Source organism: Varroa destructor, unplaced genomic scaffold, assembly GCF_002443255.2.
Source record: "Varroa destructor unplaced genomic scaffold, Vdes_3.0 BEIS01000004.1, whole genome shotgun sequence".
In the NCBI taxonomy this organism is placed as follows: domain Eukaryota; kingdom Metazoa; phylum Arthropoda; class Arachnida; order Mesostigmata; family Varroidae; genus Varroa; species Varroa destructor.
In genome coordinates, this window is record NW_019211457.1 from 30,298,816 (window position 1) to 30,305,698 (window position 6,883).

Consider the following 6,883-nt stretch of genomic DNA (forward strand, 5'->3'; position numbering starts at 1 on the left):
AGAAAAACCCGATCTAGATGGCTGTGGCCGAACACTTCCGAAATCTCGTAATTCATCGCTTTAAAAATGGATGGATAGTTTTGAAATTTACATACGGATATGCACACGCAGACAACTAAAGGTGGTTTGCAAAAATACGGCTGCGTATATCTATAACATACAAGCGTAAAGTAACGGAGAGGGCAAATAATGAGCTAAGGATATTGATGGTGGTGATGTGGTTACAAGTAAAAAAAAATATGGAGGGACGCAACTATGTTAGACAAAGCATTTTTCGACTGCTCATGTTTGTACGAAGATATGTCAAATGTTAGCATTTTTTTTTGCTTTGTAAGAAATTTTAAGTGAAAACGCGTGAAAATATTGAATATTTCCAACGCCACACTGTTACGAACTAGACCTCATTTTTGTGTACACCAAAAAAGTCTGAAATACTCTATTCCCTTATTATAATACGTTTGTTTATTCAATGACAGAATTACAATACCTACTTCATCATTGTATTGTTTACGGGATTCGATTGCTGTAATGATGCTCTCTTTAATTTTTTATTAGAGATAACACTATATCTATTGTAGAGTTATAACGTTGATAGAAATTGCTTTTTACCTATAAGACATACCCTGGTATATTGTGCTATGTTAAATGTATTCTGTTTAGAGCTCTGTGTGTTAGAGCCCCTAGACAAAGTTAACTAGCCAATAGATGTAGATTTTGTCTGTGATGCGTGCTATCGACTGGCTGTAAAATCCATTCGGAAACAAGTAGCGTTAGAAAAATTGCTATCCAACGGTCTCGTAGACGATAAGGCAGACTTCATTTAATTGTTACAGTACCGCTAGCTACATTGGCAAAACATGTTCGATTTAGCATCATTTTCCTCCATTGACGCTTCCGGACTAAAAACGGGCCGAAAGTTCAAATTCCTTCGAAAATAGCAACATATAAATACCGCCGACTCAAAATGCATTTCTCTGCTGTAAGTAATATATCTAAACATATATATCCGGTGGGGAAATTATATCCACTCGACCATTACCAGCATGTTAAGTAGACAGCGAAGCATATTTGTTCAAGGTAATGTTCTAGTTTGCTGCTGATTAAATCATTGTTGATAACGATGAACTGTTAAAGGCGAGTGCGTCGCCGGACGTATTCGATGTTGTTTAGAACATGCGGAATTTAGCAGTCCGTGGTGGACTCGATCTTCACCTATGGCATTCCGCACTAGATGGGCACGACCTCATAAGAGAACCACTTAAGGTCTCGATCGGAACATTAGTACAGAAAATAGCACATAATCGGTGCGTATGTAATCTTCACAGTCATGTTCTTCGAGTTGCTCCTGTCAACGCACCGACAGAAGTGGCCCACAAACGAGCTACGCGCTTCGTGTCAGAGTTCAGTATTTTCTACGAAAGTGCATACGCTTGCTAAGTAGCCATCTCTGTAATTTTGCATAGAAGGCAACTGTGAAAAAAAGGAACAATTTTTACTTTGATATAGAAACAATAACATTGAAAACATGTTGTCACTACGCTTCAACAACGTTATGCACTCAGTCCTTTAACATTTGAGTAAAAAAGAATATGAATTTGATTTGAAATAAAAGATTATTATATTAAATGTAAAAATGAAAACTTTCCGCACGAGGCCGACGCCGACCCAACAAGCAGATGAAGGTATCAGGTTTAGTGAAACAGGGTAAGCAAAGTTCTCTTTCAACCCACCTTAAAATGGAGATCGGCAAAAATTCAACTACCAATGCTTTTCCAAGGAGTCAAAAAATCTGCCTTTGCTCTATAACAATGTAGAAAAACGTCACAAACAGGTTAGTCTCCTAAGTGCGCTTCGCACCGCAAAGTTCTAGGAAATCCCCGAAATTTACAAAATGTATGTATCAGACCTATCTCTAAGTCAGGAGCGGAACAAAAACGATACTCAGCTTCCTAGATTTCCGTCATGTGAAAGTTCATAACACAAGAAACCTCGTTCCTAGAACCTCGGCCACTACTGATAACAGCTGGCGGAATTTGTGTCCAGATGACGATATTGCACAAAGGAACGTGTATACTTTTCGCAAAATAAATATGTTTTTAATATGATTTAAGTTTTTTTTCGAAACCGGCGCTATGCGCTGCACTAAACATGGAAGCCAAAGCTCTCCCATCGACCTTTGCGACATGTTCGCCAACATATCACAGCGAATATGCGTTCAGATATTGTACGAACCCTTGTTGCACAACTTGAAAACATTGCTTGCTGGATTTTTTTTGCGGTTCATCGATGTTATTACGAGTATCAAATGTATATCGAATGTAGGAGCGTAGTAATACTTAATTGAAACTGTTCGTTGTCTTTGGTGATAGACTTTAGTCGCATTCAGGCTAGCTTCGTCTGATATCGCAGAATGTACGACGGCTTTTTGAAGCCATTGTACATGTTGAGTCGTATTGAGCACGTGTCACGCTCCACGCGTTCGGTTCAATTTAAAGACACAGTCCAAATAGTAACAGCTATGTGATATGTGATGTTGAGTTTACTTCTATGGACTATTCAACGATTGTTATTACGTAATATGCTAAGCGTATATATATATACGTATATATGATGGCAAGAGTAAGGGAAAATAAGCTCTTCCCTCTTCACCTGTAGATATTTTTAAAACGTGTTCTCCCGGAAGCCCAGCTTCTGGAGACGATAATTCGCCTCACAGCTCGCCTTCCGGTGGAGCAAACTTCGGTGGGTGACCACCTAATAATGCAAGAGCAAATGTCGACTTGACTATACAAGCCTTTTTTTGCTTCTTATATTACACTTGAGGTAGTGGTAACGGTTAATTTCTGGCGTTTGTTAATTATCATAGTGACAACAGAATCTGTAACTTAAGCACGATACTGTGATAACTGTGGTTACTGGCAGATACTAGCTTATTTTATTATATGCAAATGTCGCATTTCTGAGTATCTGTATAAAATGGAGGAACCACTGACCGTTGATACAGTATGGCGCTTCATTACCGGCTAGGATCTTTGAGAAAGTCGTAATTTATCTGTGTCATTAGTTTTCAACATCACTGATAGTTCACGAGTTAGCCACAGACTTTGCCCGCTAGCTTTTCGACAACAAATTAATTCCTAGTTTTAACAAACGATTTTTTTTTTACAACTTTGATGAACGAAAACCGTTATTAAAACGGCGCCAACAGTATTGCTCGAGTCGAGCAGGTCGATATTTTCAGAATTTTTGTGTCATTGTAATTACAAGCAAAATGAAATCCACTAGACATAATTTCTTCATCTTGTTGAAAACCTCTTAGAGCCGTTGGCGGAGCATTCTGTTTACGACAGCCTCAGTGTCACTTAGGACCACAAGCAGTTATAATACATTCATTTCTAATACTTCTGTTGATGTTCCTTTGGCCGTCAAGACTAATCGTTTCCAAAATATATTAAGGCATTGGCGCTGTTCCGCAATCATGTCAAGTCAAACCATCTCGACTTAGAGAAAACAAACTAGCCGACTTTCTTTTGCTTTTGCAATAAGAAGATATGACATTCAGTTTTTTTTTTTACAGATTACTAGATAGTCTCCTGTGTACGCATTATCGGAAACCGATATGAGCTAGCTAGCTAGCGGATCCATTCTGAAGTTAGCAAGGAAAGAAGTAAAGTTGAGTCGAACACTAGCAAGCATAAAAGGGACATACGCAGTATTTTTTTATCAGCTTATAACATATTGTATTGGACCAGGTAGTCAATACCTCTACACTATGTGAAACAGGTGGTTTCCGAACAAAGTTCCGTTACGACAGTCGTTACTGGTGCTAGCCTAAATTTGCCTTTTTCCAGTTACTTAACACAGGAGCTGTATTATGCATAAGTAAAACAGAGTCTCGGTCCGCAGGACTGCTAGCGTTCCGTTCAATCCAAATGACTAAACATCATTTTTACGAGTACATTAACGACACAATAAATGCATCGAGATTGTAGTACACGAATGAGCCCGTCTGTGCTCAATATGTGGCTCATCTGCGACCAATGCTGAAACTCTGCAGTACATGCAACGAAACATTTTGTCTAACATAATGTCTATCTCTCTCTAATGTCTATCATCATAATGTCTATCATCATCTAACATAATGAACTAATTCACAGATCATCTATACATCGTGTCTGAACGAACCGCTACTATTTACCGTTACTAAAGCAAATTCAAGCATTTTGTATCCTGCTGTAAATATACGTATCATGCTCAATCTTACATAAACTCTCTCAAAGGTATCACTTCAGTGATAGTAAATAGCACCCTTTTACTCTGTTGTAATGCATAAACTCCTCATGCTTAAGTCAAAGGAATAACGACACTCGATGTACCCTAATAGGAAGTAACATTTCAAAGATGAGATAAGCAGACACGTAACAATTCAAGAAACTTCTATCATGTTATAAAAGGCAAGCTGTTTCCTTGTTCCCTGTTTTAGGCCAGCGAATAGAAGAGATCCACCAGAGATTACTGGAAACAGAGGGTTAGGCCTCTCATCTTATCGACAACGTGCAAGGTAAATATAAGACGCCGATTACCCACTGCAATAGTATAACTAGCTAAATATCTATCAAATATTTAGTGTATATATGATATGCTTTGCACGAATAAACACCGTTACTAGGGGAATGGGTGTTCGCAACGGTGGTTATGTAGCTCCCCAGCAGCATCGTCGTTCGGCACAAATAAAATCTAAAAGAGAAACCATATCTGATTGCGAACGTTTCAATGAAAACAAATTATGTATGCATTTTTCGCCATTACATGATGGTTACTATTGGTTATCATGGACGATCGACATAGGCGGTAAAGGGAAACAATAAGCAATGTGAAACCGCTCCAGATAGTGATAACATTATTGCTCAGTTGGTGAGGAAAGAACGGGGCGAAAGAACTGCTTTTTTTTTTTTGTAAATACTACGACAAATACGCTACGTCTTATAAGCTTTTTGGGTTATGACTCAACGAATAATTGCTTATATAAGGGAAAAGAAGCGCAGAAAAAGGTCTCGCTACGTTGCAGTCGCCATAGAGACGACCCAAATAAGTAAACCGGCTCCTTTACATTCCTAAATGGTCGCAGGTGCAACGAAGATCATAGATCTAATGATAATAGAGGGAAAGTTTGTCATCATTCATTGACTATATGAGCATAACACTAAAAACCTATACAAACTCAGACACAACTATTGATTCACATTATTAAATGACGCGGCAAATGAGTATCATTATCAAGAGTCCAACATGGGATTCGTTAGAAGTCATATTCTGGAGTACTACTTATGACGTCGGGTTCAAGGTAGAATGTCTTTAACATGGCCATTACTCGAAATGGCCGCGAGTTTTCGATTTCGGAGTATTAAGTTCCTTTTTTATATTTCTTTTTACTGTTAAGGAAACATCATCTAAATATTCACCTGTTAGAGGTGTAAACATTTGTAAAAGAGAGCACATGTTAAAACCAATCGCCAGGATTACAAACAAGACAATTAGTTATCTCTGTTCGTGATTATCGTTGGCAAAATATTGCAACAGAAAAACTACCATAGCTTCTTAAGAACCTAGCGGCTACAAACAAGCTATAATAATATTTCGGACAATCTCAACAAGATATTTAGTATTATTCCCGTTGAATATACTTTCATTTATAGTGGTACCATCTGATGGATAATAACATTTTCTCGCGTATATCACAGATAGCTTTGGCATCTTGAGGTATAGGATCTCAAATATTTGCAATTATCGTCATTTCTCGATTTATCTCGCTTGATAATTGTGTCGAGATGTCAACAAGGGCTAAACAGGTAGAACTAGAAATTCACGAGTAAAGATCGAGAAGCAATAGCAGATAGATAGGGCAGGCCAAACTTGAATTGGGTCTGTTAACAGAACTTTTCGAATATATAAAGGCCACAGAGTGGCTGAATTGATGCTCTAAATCATTCTGAAGCATATATCTATAGGCTCACGGGCTTCATAACGTAAAAAGACTGTGAGCCACGCAACAAAAGGAGTTGATCATTTAATTAGCTGACGACTTAACCACTACTCAGTCCTTATTTTTAGGCCATACGAGTAAACGGGTACGCGGACTTTTAAAAAGTATAATCTGTGAGATTGTACTCCACACATTTGATAGAGTTTAATAATAATAACGGTAAAAATAAAAATAATTGGAAATATAACAGTTTGATTCACGATTTCGCTTCATTTTTGAATATTTTCTTAAATCCCCTTAGAACCTTCAATATTCTGTCACTTTATCCTGATGGAATTTCTAACGCGTAGGTTTCAAAATATGTGTAGTTAAAATACGGGTATAGTATAAAATGACCATAATGATTCATTTATTTATGTATATAATCACATCAAATATTAAGTTAACCACACGCAACTATAGGATTAGAGTAACTAAAAAAAAGTATGTATTTTTTTGCCCCATTTCTTATTCATATACATGTATACACATTAGTTAGGCGAATTGCGGTGACGGAACATAATGAAAGGCTGTATAAGTTCAAAGCCCGTAGAGCGCCTCCCAAGTTATATGTTCTACAATAAGCTTTTAAATGATGTAAACATTGTTTTTTTCTCACGGAGCACCTTATTGAAGAATAGAAACATATTAAATGATTGTGCTACAGTAGCTAGATAAACGGAGGTTCTACATTTAAACAAAACACATGTACTTACGCATTTTGTAAATAAGTGTTAGGGTGTTTCAGTACAAATTTCAAATAAATATGTTTACAGATTGTAATGGCTACTATTGTATTTAAATTGTAATTAAATTAGATCTCTTTAAACAAAAATAGTGCATACGATTCTTAATTAAAAA